This window comes from Schistocerca nitens, chromosome 2, assembly GCF_023898315.1.
Source record: "Schistocerca nitens isolate TAMUIC-IGC-003100 chromosome 2, iqSchNite1.1, whole genome shotgun sequence".
In the NCBI taxonomy this organism is placed as follows: Eukaryota; Metazoa; Arthropoda; class Insecta; order Orthoptera; family Acrididae; genus Schistocerca; species Schistocerca nitens.
Window position 1 is genome coordinate 852,336,611 of NC_064615.1, and position 14,988 is coordinate 852,351,598.

General features: G+C 42.5%; 1 non-coding gene across 1 annotated transcript; it reads left to right on the forward strand.

The window, feature by feature from the left end:
* The first annotated feature begins 14,437 nt into the window (after positions 1–14,437).
* Positions 14,438–14,521, forward strand: Trnas-gga (transfer RNA serine (anticodon GGA)). The gene is given in 2 exon segments: positions 14,438–14,477; positions 14,487–14,521. It is a non-coding gene; the product is annotated as a tRNA-Ser (tRNA).
* The last annotated feature ends 467 nt before the right edge of the window (positions 14,522–14,988 follow it).

The following is a 14,988-nucleotide window of genomic DNA, read 5'->3' on the forward strand; positions in this document are numbered from 1 at the left end:
TGAGAGTCGCTTCTGCCTTGGTGCCAATGATGGTCGTATGCGTGTTTGGCGCCGTGCAGGTGAGCGCCACAATCAGGACTGCATACGACCGAGGCACACAGGGCCAACACCCGGCATCATGGTGTGGGGAGCGATCTCCTACACTGGCCGTACACCACTGGTGATCGTCGAGGGGACACTGAATAGTGCACGGTACATCCAAACCGTCATCGAACCCATCGTTCTACCATTCCTAGACCGGCAAGGGAACTTGCTGTTCCAACAGGACAATGCACGTCCGCATGTATCCCGTGCCACGCAACGTGCTCTAGAAGGTGTAAGTCAACTACCCTGGCCAGCAAGATCTCCGGATCTGTCCCCCATTGAGCATGTTTGGGACTGGATGAAGCGTCGTCTCACGCGGTCTGCACGTCCAGCACGAACGCTGGTCCAACTGAGGCGCCAGGTGGAAATGGCATGGCAAGCCGTTCCACAGGACTACATCCAGCATCTCTACGATCGTCTCCATGGGAGAATAGCAGCCTGCATTGCTGCGAAAGGTGGATATACACTGTACTAGTGGCGACATTGTGCATGCTCTGTTGCCTGTGTCTATGTGCCTGTGGTTCTGTCATTGTGATCATGTGATGTATCTGACCCCAGGAATGTGTCAATAAAGTTTCCCCTTCCTGGGATAATGAATTCACGGTGTTCTTATTTCAATTTCCAGGAGTGTCCATTTCTCAACGTTAAGATTTTAAGAAATCAAAGTTTTGCGTACAGCAGCGCAAATGACGAGTAGCTCACTGATAATCTATCTGTTAGTTTTGGAAAGAAAAATTATATTGCTTTAAACATAGCTCTTCAATATCGATTATGTCTGCTGGATTAATGTGCCGTTTTTGCAAACACAACACTTTCGTTGATTGGAAGACAGAGAGAGGCAAATGCACATTAAATGATATTAGCAATATCAGGGCTTCCCACTGATGTAACATATTTAATGAATCTATACTATTCTGCGTATTGTGTTTCGCTTCTTCCTTCTTGATCACGCCATTATTAATATCGTGGATTAGTGCTTGAACTGTAATTTTTATTGTAATTAACGGTTCTATTACGCAAGGTAGCAGGAGAACCTCTGTGAAGTTTGGTAGGAGATGAGGTACTGGTGGAAGTAGAGCTATGAGAAAGAGTTGTCAGTCGTGGTTGGGTAGCTCAGTCGGTAGAGCTCTTAGCGAAAGCCAAAGATCCCGGGTTCGAGTCCAGTTTTAAATGGATACCAAGTTTGATATCAGAGAACATTCCCCTCCAGAGTGAAGAATTCATTCTTAAAACATATTCGTTGACAGATCGCGGAACCGCGTCAGATATTAGCAGAGTCTGCAAGCATTGGGCGAATGTGGAACGAAACGGAGAAGTTCTTATTTATAAGTAAAACCAAACACGTTGGACATGTGAGCTGTATTTCAAAGACGTCCACAAACTGTTTCTGAGAGAATTTCACAGAAAGCTCACAAATAATGCAATCCGTTTGAAAAGTGCATTCCATTCCACTGTTACGTTTCATGTTTGTGACTACGGAGGAGGGTCAACATGTATAGAAAACAGAAAAATTTTTAATTCCATCGACAGTGTAGTATACAGGGTGTTACAAAAAGGTACGACCAAACTTTCAGCAAACATTCCTCACACACAAAGAAAGAAAATATGTGGACATGTGTCCGGAAATGCTTACTTTCCATGTTAGAGCTCATTTTATTACTTATCTTCAAATCACATTAATCATGGAATCGAAACACACAGCAACCGAACGTACCAGCGTGGCTTCAAACACTTTGTTACAGGAAATGTTCAAAATGTCCTCCGTTAGCGGGGATACATGCATCCACCCTCCGTTGCATGGAATCCCTGATGCGCTGATGCAGCCCTGGAGAATGGCGTATTGTATCACAGCCGTCCACAATACGAGCACGAAGAGTCTCTACATTTGGTACCGGGGTTGCGTAGACAAGAGCTTTCAAATGCCCCCATAAGTGAAAGTCAAGAGGGTTGAGGTCAGGAGAGCGTGGAGGCCATGGAATTGGTGGGCCTCTACCAATCCATCGGTCACCGAATCTGTTGTTGAGAAGCGTACGAACACTTCGACTGAAATATGCAGGAGCTCCATTGTGCATGAACCACATGTGTCGTACTTGTAAAGGCACATGTTCTAGCTGCACAGGTAATGAAATCATGGCGGTGAATCGAGGAAGTACAGTACATACTGACGAAACTAAAATGTGAAATATCCCAGGCTTGATTTCTTTACATGTTACAATAAATACGCAATGTCCAATATAAATAAAGAGTTATTCAAAAACAAACGTGACGCATTTGTAAATCTTCCCACGTTATACGGAGCATTGGTGTGAAATGCAGCCTTTTTCTTTTTTCGAAAACGTTTTTGTAGCTGCGTCGGACTTCGCATTGAATATCAATACAATTAACGACATCTGAACATTTGCTGCCAATGATAATAGTTGATGCTGGAAAGATTCAACGATATTGCTTGACTGCTGTTGGCAGTGGCTATGCCGCAAGAAGTTCCTTTCGCCGCTGTGCCTGTTTACGTTTCTCTTGGCAGGCGGCCAGATTCCTCGGTCACGCTGTGGATGCACCTTCAAAGCGCCAGCTGTACCATCTGCAGCTCACAGATTCGTTTGCTAATGGAATGATGTTCCTGCCAGTTTTCCCATACGATTAGAAGGAAGATTCTACCCTTTCCGGTGAGGGTTTGCTGATGATTGTCTGGATATGACGGTTGGATATCGTGGTACGTTACAGGGCAGCCTTACACTGGTTAAGGCGATAACAGTATTCTCGAGTGTACGAGATTGCAAGAGCACAAATTCCTAATAAAAAGACTATTATGAGCCTGGAGACAGACAAATGGCAGCCTGATTGCGACAGTAGAAGCTCTGCAATGCGGGTATGAAGAATATTCCCAAGCGTTAACAACAGGCTCAGTATGCGCGACATAGACTCTACTGGAGGTACGGTGCACCCTTTAGCAGATCATGGATCATACTGAAAACATCTACATAGGAACACACCTATCTGTGAATATGGAGAGGAAGTTTCCGCTGATCATGTCTTTCAGTCGCCCGCGGTTGCAGGTAGTCGGGGAATGCAGACAATTTGATTGCGGCTTTGGAAATGATTGTAAATAATCGAAATTTGTGTACAACACTTTAAATGTCTGCACATCGAATAGCTAAAAAGCATTTTCTCAACTTTCAGCCTTTAAGATTGAATAGACGCTCTGAGCACCAAAACCATGTCAACAGGTCAGAACAACAAAGCAGAAGACTAACAAGAAGTGTTACCTCCGTAACAGAGAAAGATACCACTGACTAAAGTATAATCAAGAGAAACTATAAAAAATTTTAAAAAGTGGTGTTCGCTCACATGAGTATGCAGAGACTCGAAGACTACCGAAACGAATGCGTAGCAGTAGGGACAATGTTGAATAGTGTAGCAACATTGGTCTTGGTGTAGGTATAGTTGTGATTAGTCAGCAGACGAACTCTTCCTAGCTGCCAGTAGGAGTTGTATTAGTATAAGGTGAAAGTTGGAAGTTATTCACTCAGAACTATAATTAAATTCCTTTTGTTTTATGTTGTTTTTATTTAATTATACTTTCAATACAGATAAACTTTCGGAAGTCGTTATCTTCTCAGTATTTTGCTACAAGGGACCTACTGTCTGCAGCGGCTCGTTACAGAGTAAAGATGTAACTATAATGTATTCCATTTGTTTCCGCAATCACCTTTGTTTCTGTGAAAATATCTTCACAAGCGTGAAGAAGACTGTAATGAACAATAACCAAAATGTACAACACGCAACACAGGGTAAGGCAACAACCCTCAGATGGAACACGTACACTTTTATCACAGTACGTTCATTCTGTTCTGTCAGTACACTGTGCAACATGTAACGAATGCATAACTCTTCCCTTACAGGATTGTTCTAAATTTCAACCACAATGATCGTGGCAGAATGTACAGCGACGCACCACGTTTAATAATTCCAGTATACTAAATTCCAGAATACTACTTCAACGGCTGCGATAATCCCAGCAACCGGGTCCGTGCGAGTATCGACCGGGGTCTCGTAAATTAGACTTTTCACATGACTCCAGAAGACCGAGCTCACCATGGAGCAGGACCACCACGAACAATCCTTTGTCGACCAAACTGCAGGCTGGATCCATTTCGCGATTGTTTCAATCCAGCTCGAGGAAGAAATTCGTGGGAGAGAGAGCGACGCGCTCGCATTATACTCCGCCTAGGACGAATTTTTTGGATATTCGCCATTCTGATCGCATTTTTCTAGTTTGGCTGCTGTGTAACACAATCGACATGTGCTAAGTTCAAGCGATTTAGCCTTTTAAACTTTTTAAAATGAACAAACAAAGTATGGCTTAATTAACTTGGTGCTATAAAGACAACCCATGCCTGTGCGATCAGTCATCAAAAGCATTTTTGGACAAATAATTTAAAAAAATTGTTAATAATGTTTGAGGATATTAACACACAAAATTTCAAACACCATGATCTGTCAATGATCAAAAATCGCGAAGTTACTCCTTACTGCTTATCGACCGGGATTATTTTTCTGAGTGACATATTTTGTTATTCATTTCTTTCTGGTATTAATATTAGCAAATAATTCTTGTCCGTGTTAGAACACTGTGACTGTTGAAACTCAAGGTAACTTACAATGAATTTACTGCAACCAGTTGTTATTATAAGCGTTAATTTCTCCATGATGCCATTTCAAGGTGCTTGGCACCCCATCTTCTGACGTTTACATTTATTTCTGTCTCGTGAACATTGTTTCTTTACGAACGAATTTTCCAATGGTAGTTTTTAAGACAGCTGTTGTAAAACAGTATAAGTAAAGGAACTATGTTCGCGACACGTAAATAAACGTAAACATCTCATGATGGGATGAACATAAAATTAATGTACTCTCAAAAACGCGAGTTTGAGGTATATTTTGTTGGCGTGGCGTATTGGGGAAGGGATGTCATTCATATCGGTGCGCTACACCGTCACGGGAGCTATAGTTTTGACTTCATGAGCAAGGAGAGCTGCTGTGACTATCCGGCCAGTGAGTTCAAGTAAATATGTGTATCAGGACCGTGCGTCACCAAAGGTTGCCCTTGCCTACTGTACTTCAGTGGTAACATCGAGTGCAAAGTGTGCCAGAGCCTCGTCACGTTGAAACCATATAAGCAGACGAATTCTCAACGGCAAAATCATCTTCTAGGAACTGTGGGATGACATGATGAAGGTACGTTTTTTACACTGTTCCGTTCGGTGTATCAGGAAGTAGGTAAAATCCAGTCACAAAATCGTTGACAATACTAGTCCATACATTCGCAGCAAACGTCTGTTGATAGGATCAGCGCAACAATGCATGTAGATTATCGTCATCCCATACATGGCTATTCCTACTGTTAAAAATTCCCTATCTTGTAAACATGGCCTTCTCTGTAAACAACACGAAAGTAGAAAAAACGGGATATTCTGTACATTGTTGTTGGGAGCACTCTGCAAATGCTACTCGAAATTGGAAGTCCGTTGGCTGCAATGATTGCACCTTAGGTTGATAATACGAGTAGAATTGTTCTCCACGTAAGACTCTCAAATCAGTTGATTGGCTTGTGTTCAAGGCTCGTGCAGTGTGCCGACTACCAGAGATAGGATTCTCACAAAACGCGTCTAATACATCCTCTTCCACGTCGGGTAATCTAGCATACCTGACACAACCAGTATCTTCCATTCTATCACGGAAGGATCCAGTTTCTCCTAGACGTCTATCCACAGTTACAAAGGTACTGTCATGTGGTTTCCATCGGTGCGGGAAAAGCTCACCGTTCAGTGAACCTACACACAAGGTGCATATCGTCAATTCTTCATCAGTAAACCTATTTATAGTAATCCTGTGTTATCACTGCTAACACACAAATAACACTGCCGAAAATAAAACCCTAGGCTGACCGGAATAGTACAGACCACAAACCTGAGGGAAAGGGCATCACTGAGGGAATGGAAACAAGACACGCAGCGCATTCCGCCGACATTTGCACTGTTGTGCACTACTTTTAGAGCAGAACAAATACAAAGCTAATTAGGTCAGAAACCAACATAATGGGAATGAATTGAACTGAACTGAATTATATCTGTAAAACCAATCTGAACATTGTGAGCCATGCGATCGTAGACTTCCACAGCCATTTCATACTCATCACATCTGATGGTTTCTAGCAAGAAACAGATGCTACCGTAATTCTCTTTGAGAAGAACTTAACGAATCAGGGAAAGGGGTTGTTGTTTCTTCCTGTTTTGAAGAAAATCAGTTTTGATGATCTGAGTAATAGGTGTCACTCGTCAGTTTGAAATCCATTTCGATACAGTAGCGTCAAACAGACCATTCACATTGTGGTTGAAACGTAGCTCATTTTGACGAGAAGAAAAAACTAGAAAAAAGCTTGATTGCCCTTTCTCTGTTCTGACAGTTGCACACTTTAACCTAACAACTGTTTCAGTCTTGATGCGAGGACCTCAGAATTTGCCTTTGTGAGGCCAAGGTCTCTATCACGTCATTGAGATCTTCCTGTTTACGACCGTGTGATTTTCTCTCCTCAGCTGAAAAATCTGAATTTGCACCTTCCCATTAACTACTCTCCCTACAGAGGTGTCGGTAAGGTGAACTCTGAGCAGAGGGTCACTGGACAACGGATGAGGGAATATCCCGATAAATAACAGCAGGTAAATGGAAATGAGCGTTTAGCGTCATTGGCCGGGAGGCCCCTTGGGGGCAGGTCTGGTCGCCTTGGTGCAGGTATTATTACATTCGACGCCACACTGGGCGACATGCGCGCCGGATGAGGATGAAATGATGATGGAGACAACACAACACCCAGTCCCTGAGCGGAGAAAATCTCCGACCCACCTGGGAATCGAACCCGGGCCCGTAGGACGGCAATCCGTCACGCTGACCACTTTCTTTCCGCTTAGAACCGCTCGGGTACTTTAAAAAAAAAATTTTATTATATTTTTTACAAGGGAACCACTTTTTTTTGTCAGGAGTGAGGGTCTTTTATTATTATTTTCAATTAAGGAAGGTAGGAGAAACAGAAACCTTTATTATTCACAAAGTAAACATAGTACGTCCTGACACATGATAACTCTCCTGGAAGGAACCTCGCCGCCGTCCTACCATGCAGCATGAAATAACAACAAAATCGAAGTGGAGCCACCTCCGGCACTCTAAAGAAAAGTATTTATAGATATGAAAACAAAATTGGAAGTACATCCATTTGCTAACTGTGCAAGCGTTAGTTTGTCCTAGGTCGCATACTCGCATAGTGTTCTTAGCCGATCACTTTACTTAGTCAGTTTCACAATGGCAGCACCGCCGCTCATCTTTGCGCACCCGGCACCCCCCAAGTATATGGCGGGTCCGCAAAAACCGTTACTAGGAAATTGGCATACCAATCCTTGTACTTTTGTAGCCGTAATAGTTTTGTGTGTCCATGTTGCAAGTATTGCCAGTAATCCAGGACGTTCAGTACGTTCGTACGTGTGTCTCTATAGATGTAATGGACCGTCATACCTGTGATCCACGCCACTGCGTTCGTCTTATGACGCGGAAAATACGTTTCCTCTGGACAAAATACTATGTCAGAAGAGACTGCTGTTAGATAGTGCGCCGCATGAACGCTATTATCTTTAAAGCTATCGGGGCGGACAATAACAGCAAGTGCATTTTTCCCTCTCCGACGATTGTAAGGACGATCAGGCAAAAATTACAGATTGTTTAGTTATAAGCTGGCTCTCTCTACATTCTACGGACAGCAACGTCACAGGTTTCTCCTCTCCTCAGCACAATACTGATGAATAATAAAATAAAAATCTTTTATAGCAAAAATAGAGTTATTTATTCCACTTCCGAGAAAGAAAAAACAACACCTAAGCAAATAGTCTAAAAATATTTTTGGAAACTCAGAAGTGGAATGTGGGGCCCAAGTCTTGTCCCGATCCCCTACAGGTATGCACATGTACGTTTTGTTAACCTTACACATCTCTTACATGAGATTTCAACGCCGTTCTTTTTTACTCCGGTTTTGATAAAATGACCACGTACATAGAAAAATATATCTGATCGATACTTCCAGCATTTTCATGTCATCTTTTAAGAATGTGATTAATTCTGTCTGAAAGCTGAAGATAAACTGGTAAGTGTGAGATCACATTATGTCATTGTAGTACCAGAAATAATCTGAAAATTAGAAAAAGAATCAATGTCAGAGTCCTAGTGAAAAAAACAAAGTTTATGAGTAATAATGGGAATTTTCCGCACTGTTTAGAGGTACGTAATTAGGAAAAAAATTTTAAACATCAAGACAAACACAAAATTTTTAACACCATGTAATTCTGAGGCAGTTGTAGTCACGCATCATCAAATAGAAAATCAGCTTACTGCACTCGTTTACCTTGACCGAATTACTGCGCTGAAGATGTGAAGAAATCCGATTTTACGTAACAGTAGAGCAGAGGCGTTAGTGCTGCCCCGAGACCATGCAAGCCATCACCAGAGACGATGACAAGTGATGCTGTACCAATCGTACTGCAAACAATTCGACGCCTTTCTCCTTGTACCGGTTGAGGAAAAACAATTTGCTAAAAATGTAGGGCACATGGACAGTATGAAATGAAGGAATTTGAGTATAGGAACTAGGGCTCGCAGCTGCATATTTTCGGCGCTACATGAACGCCATTTAAATCCAATATCTGGATGTCTTTACTCAAAATGAAAAGTAATTCACGGAGATGTATAGGTAAGCAAAATGTTTGGACCAACTAATCGTCACGATGACAAGAAAAACATTTAAAGTATCACGTACACGTGTATCGTGCTTAGACACAGCACATCTTTAGAAAATAAAACAATCACAGGTCCATGTTTCATTTTACAGTATCCCTTAAAAGGTCAAAATGAATGAAAAATGAGTATGCTCTTGTACACGGACTTGCCACCACTTAAGTACCATGAGTATGTCGTAGCAAAGGCTCAAACTGACCCCCGTTTTCAGGCTGTGATATAACGCAGCGGCGATGCAGGGATTTGCGTGTTCTCTGAAATACACCAGGAGTAGTTTAAATCGCTTCTGCTGCTGCCATAACGCGAGTCACAAAGTCCTGTTCATTCTCAACTGGTGCTGTATACATGCTGTTTCTCATGGTACCCCAGAGGAGAAAATCCAGCGGTGTCAAGTCTAGCGAAAGTGGAGGCCACCGTATTAGTCCACCACATCCGATCCATCTGTCAGTAAATGCCCTGTGTAGTTGATATCGAACAGAATGTGTAATATGTGCAGTTGCGCCGTAATGGTGGAAAGGTTTTGCCTAACTCAAGCTGTACAGCCCCCATAAGTTAAGGCTATACTTTTTGCAAAAACATAAGATACCTGTGATCATTCAGCCTTTGAGAAAACATGTAGGGGCCAATGAGGGAGTCATTCACAATTCTCGCTCACACGTTTACAGTGAATCGCTCTTGACGACCATGGACGACGCTACATCAGAGTTTCGTAGTGGGAAAACGTAGCACGGGTAAAGCAAACCCTGTCTGTAAACAACACACGTAAAAGGAAATTTTTTGAAATTTGTAGTAAGTTCCCTCGGGACCAAACTGTTAGGTCATCGGTACCTAGTCTTACACACTACTTAATTTAAATTAAACTAATTTACGCTAAGGACAGCACACATACCCATGCCCAAGGGAGGACTCGAACCTCCAACGGGAGGGGGGGAGGGGGGGGGGGAGCCGCGCAAACCGTGGCAAGGCGCCCTAGACTCGAAACAATCGACAAATTCCACACCCCTAGGGAAGTCGTCCGACCCACAGATCTTACCTTCTGTTGCTGGAAAGGATGTAGACTAAACTCATGAACGGCATTTCAGACTTGATGCCGGTCCACGCCAAGCTCATGAACGATTCGTCTGGTACTTGTAAGTGGATCTTGATTTGTGGGATATAACACGTCATGTCTCTCTTGATCCATTGTGGACATGGAGCAGTGGCTGGGCAAATATTTAACAATGGCATTCGTCAAACAGCCTTTCAGTTGAGAAGTTATTTTATTTTACGTTCGCTACCAGTTTCGGCAATTCATTCACGAGTAAAGCATATACACGACTCAAAATAATCGACATTGGCATACTGGAGCCATATGTTTCTGAATGTCGTGAACTATCAGGTGCTTCCTTCGAAGACATGACTGCTATTCCAGTTGAATACAAGTCTTCGAATGAAGCACTTGAGAATTCATAACATAACAGAAACATATGGCCCCAGTATACCAATATCGATTATTTCTGAGGGGTGCATTTGGAGTCTGAAGATGGCATAATGAACTGCCGGAACTGGTAGCGAAAATAAAATAACTTCTCAATTTCATGATTGATTGGCGAATTTCATTGTTAAATAACACATCTTCGTCAAACTCAACTGTTCAAACAGTGCGTCTCCTGCCTGTATCATACTTATTAGCCCGCAAAGATCCTATCTCTCTCATACATCTGTCAGTTGACACAAAAGGATTGTTCTGACGCAGCCTGCGATGTGGATAACGCTCCAGGTAAACTCTATAAACCGCTCTTGCATTGGCATGAGGAGTGCCATAGGCCAATTCCATATCACTTAGCGCATTCCATGTGAAACCATATTCTATCTTGCTGCTTCACGACACTCACTCGTTGGTACCTACTCTAGTCGGACCACTGCAACTGTTGAATACGATGAAAGAGAACTTAAAAACAACGTTCAACGTTGCAAATCTCAGTACCACTGAGCAGCAATGAGCAGAATGCAGCTTGTTTGCATCTCTCAAACACAAACAGTTTTCGCACCTGAAGACTCTCGCACAACCAGAGTTGATGTTGATGGTGCACTCCGTAAAGATGCAATTACGACCCCTAGTTCCTGTACTCAGATTCTTTCCTTTGATGCTGTCTTTCTGCCCTACACCTTTGGTGAAATTGTTTTTCTGCACCCTGTACAATCATCTTTCATTTATGTTTACTCACTAATAAATGAAAATTCTGAAATATTTAAAGGAAGCTATGTGATTTACATCGATAAGACCGAGGCATATTCTCGTGCCAGTGAAAAGTCACTGGCGTCTCTAAAGCGTAAGTGGGGGCAAAACCAAAGCTGGCGGCACGCAATTTCAAACTGTCGTCCTACCTCAATTCCGTCAGTAACTTTTTAATTTAACATGGTTCGCTTTCCACTATCAAAAGTTTTATTTGCCACTATTGCAAATCTGAGTAATCGTCATTTTTAAACAAAAATCACAAATTGAAATACGTGCATGCAAGGATAACTATAACCGCTACTCCACCGGCCGGGCTGGCCGAGCGGTTCTAGGCGCTACAGTCTGGAACCGCGCGACCACTACGGTCGCAGGTTCGAATCCTGCCTCGGGCATGGATGTGTGTGATGTCCTTAGGTTAGTTAGGTTTAAGTAGTTCTAAGTTCCAGGGGACTGATGACCTCAGTAGTTAAGTCCCATAGTGCTCAGAGCCATAACCGCTACTCCAAACTTCAAGCGAGCAGCTACGCTCAAGCGGGACACTACGAACGTTAGAATACAAAATACATGCTACTGTCGTGGTTTCGGTAGGGTTTTATACACCGTTCGTACTCACTTAAAGTTTGGAATATTGGTTACATTTATGTCTGTGTACTTGAAATAAGTAATGCTCGAAACTGAAATCGTAGAAGTAAACATTTTTACCGCTGTATGCGGAAATTATCATGTTTCATAATAACATGAAGGACGTATCGAAATAGTAGTCACTCTTTTGCTGTCGTGCATACTTAGCTGACAAATGACTCACTGCCTCAGTCCCCCCTGGGAGTCCTCTGACGAACAGTAGACAACGTTGTTATATTATGCAAAAAGCTACAACAGTAAAATAATGCTACACCTAAGTCAAATTCACACACAGAGAACTAAGATCTGCCCTTTAAGTATAAGAATTCAACTTACTGCTTAAATAAATCGATTGTTAAGATCGATCTACTGCTTTGCAGCCACCACAAATTGAACTTACAAAGAGTATTGACGCTACAAAAAACTCCACCTTCCGTGATTCAGCGAACACCAGCTGACCTATGCCTAAATAAAAAGCATACCGAATGAACGTTTCTAAAGCATTTAACTCTCACAGAGCTGGTGATTTATATCTCCTGTACGCTGATATTTGGCACACGCGCCGAGCGAGCGTTAAACTTAACTCTCTACTTGAGGGGCGATGCCAAGATGATAGGTGCGCCGTTACCTTGATGGCAGCTCTGAACTGCATCGCTGTGCCATGAGAAAGCTGCACTTCCGGTAACCAAACATTTTAGTTGTAAATGGCAGCGTACATATTCCAGTAACTGCAACTGTAATACCACAACCGTAATACATGAATGAAGCACAGTATACATATGGATTATGATGTTAGAAAGAAGAGATTAACACAAAGAGTTAATAACTTCCTGTGGACTTCCACCCGCCTTTATACCTCAGAGGTCAGTGCGACTGACTGTCTCATGGAAAAATTGCATTCGATTGCTAGTATTACAAAGGACTTTTCTTTTTCCGCCTCCATCGTTGGTAGAATCTGATTAGGTATTTAATGTTAAAATGAGCATTTCCGAGGAAAGATTTATCTAACCATAGATTATATGCGAATGAATATGTCGGCCTATATTGTCAGTTCATTTCCCTTCTTCTTCTCGGAGAAGGAGACAAGGAACGCGTATCTCACTCCTAGACTGCCGTTAGCATCGATCAGACGAAAACCCAGATCATAGGCACCACCATAATACTGTGAGAAAGGATTTATACCATTCCAGAATGTATTTTCACTCTTTGTCGGAATGTGCCCTGATCTGAAACTTCCAGACAGATTAAAACTGTGTGCCGAACTAGGGCTCGAACTTGTAATTTTCACCTTTCGCGGACAAGCGCTCAAGTACAACAGTCTCCCGTGAAAGACAGAGGTCCATGGTTCTAGCCCGGATCCACTACACAGTTTTAGTCTGCCAGGAAGTTTCGATTTATATCATTGTAAGAAGATGCACGTTATACGTTTGTTTGCATGGCCATCTTCCGCAGCAGCTGTTAAAATCAGTTGCTATTGGTTATCTGTCATGAGCTGACTGCAGTTTAATTAAAAAGAATTACACCAGACGCGTTTCACTTTTATTTATAAAGCATCTTCCGTGTCTGTTATGCAAACTGGATAAAAAGTTTGTACAATTTTGATTGTTTAGGTTTAAAAGCAGCGTTTTGTTTATAAAGTTGGTGTGCTAGCAGCGGTTGACTTCGATTCACATATGCACTTCTACTTTTTGCCATTCTGCAGTATTTCGTGCGCTGCATTATTTACACTTCACTTTTGTAAACTGTTTTGTAAACTGCTCAGTAACAGTGTTTATGTATGTTCGTTTGTTTCCGTTCATATTGTGAGTGTTGTCAACCTGTGAAACTACTTGTATGTGTGTGTGTGTGTGTTAGTGTAAACTGGTGAAATTGTCTCGTATGTTAGATAGAGATGTGAAAGGAGTGATTGGGGGGCGGGGGGGGGGAGGGGTGATTGAATTTTTCCCGGGGGAGGGGAGCGGGATGGGCCTGCATGGTTTATAGGACATAATTTGGGAGGAGATGGTAGTGGTAAACGGAGACTCTGGTTATACGTGTATACGTAATGTGATATTAGATGGTCGATCAGTTTAAACAGTGTATCGTTTGCCAAGTTGGAGTCATCATGTATGAATTGTTTCTTTTCTGTTATGGTTTTCTGAATGTGGTAGTTTTCTTCTAAGGTGAGGAGGCGCTTTTTGTTGTTGCTGTTTATCCTTGTATGTCAGTGTCTCTGATTGTATTTTATGTTGGTGTTGGTTTTGGTGTAGTTGTAAGTGTGCTGCAAAAGTTGAATGGTTTTTCCTATACTCCCATGCTCTTATGTTCTTTGTATCTGGTATCTGGTGTCAAATGTCCTCCTGGTTTGACCTACGTATCTTCCGTCATATGTATTACATTTCAATTGGTGTAACAAAAAATATACACATCTAACACAGGCTCCATTTACCACTAACACCTACTTCCAGATTCTGTCCTATAATCACCATCCAGACCTATTCCCGCCCCTCCCCCCCCCCCAAAAAAAACCTACAGTAACAGCCCCCCCCCCCCGCCCCTGCCATCTCTTTTCACATCTCTACCTAACATACAATTAACTTCATTAATTTACACAAACACACACACAAACACACACAAGCACACAGTAGTAGTTTCAAAGGTTGGCACACTCACAACATGAACGAAAACAAACGGACAGAGCCGGCCTGAGTGGCCGAGCGGTTATAGGCGCTATAGTCTGGAACCGCGCGACCGCTACGGTCGCAGGTTCGAATCCTGCCTCAGGCATGGATGTGTGTGATGTCCTTAGGTTAATTAAGTTTAAGTAGTTCTAAGTTCTAGGGGACTGATGACCTCAGCAGTTCAGTCCCGTAGTGCTCAGAGCCAGAGTGTCATTCTATTTAATTAAATTGCAGCCAGCTCAAGATAGATAACCAATAGTAACTGATATGCAGGTGAAATAACTGATACAGAACAACAAAGGTAACCACAAAAACATTTGGTGTAGTGCAAACTTATTTAATTCATCATACAATGTAGGCTTTCACGACCGGTATTGTCTTCACTTAAAACTTACGGGTTGATAGGCCGTGGTCGATGTATAAAACTCTCCCCTGACATTTCGTCTCCGAATGCGGGAGACATCCTCCGAGCTATTAGGCTTGGGAGGAGGACGCTAGGTGCCACCACTCCTTGGCAGTGAGTGTACCGCCTTACCGGATATTCGCTGGAGCCGTCCTACAGGCTGTCCTCCG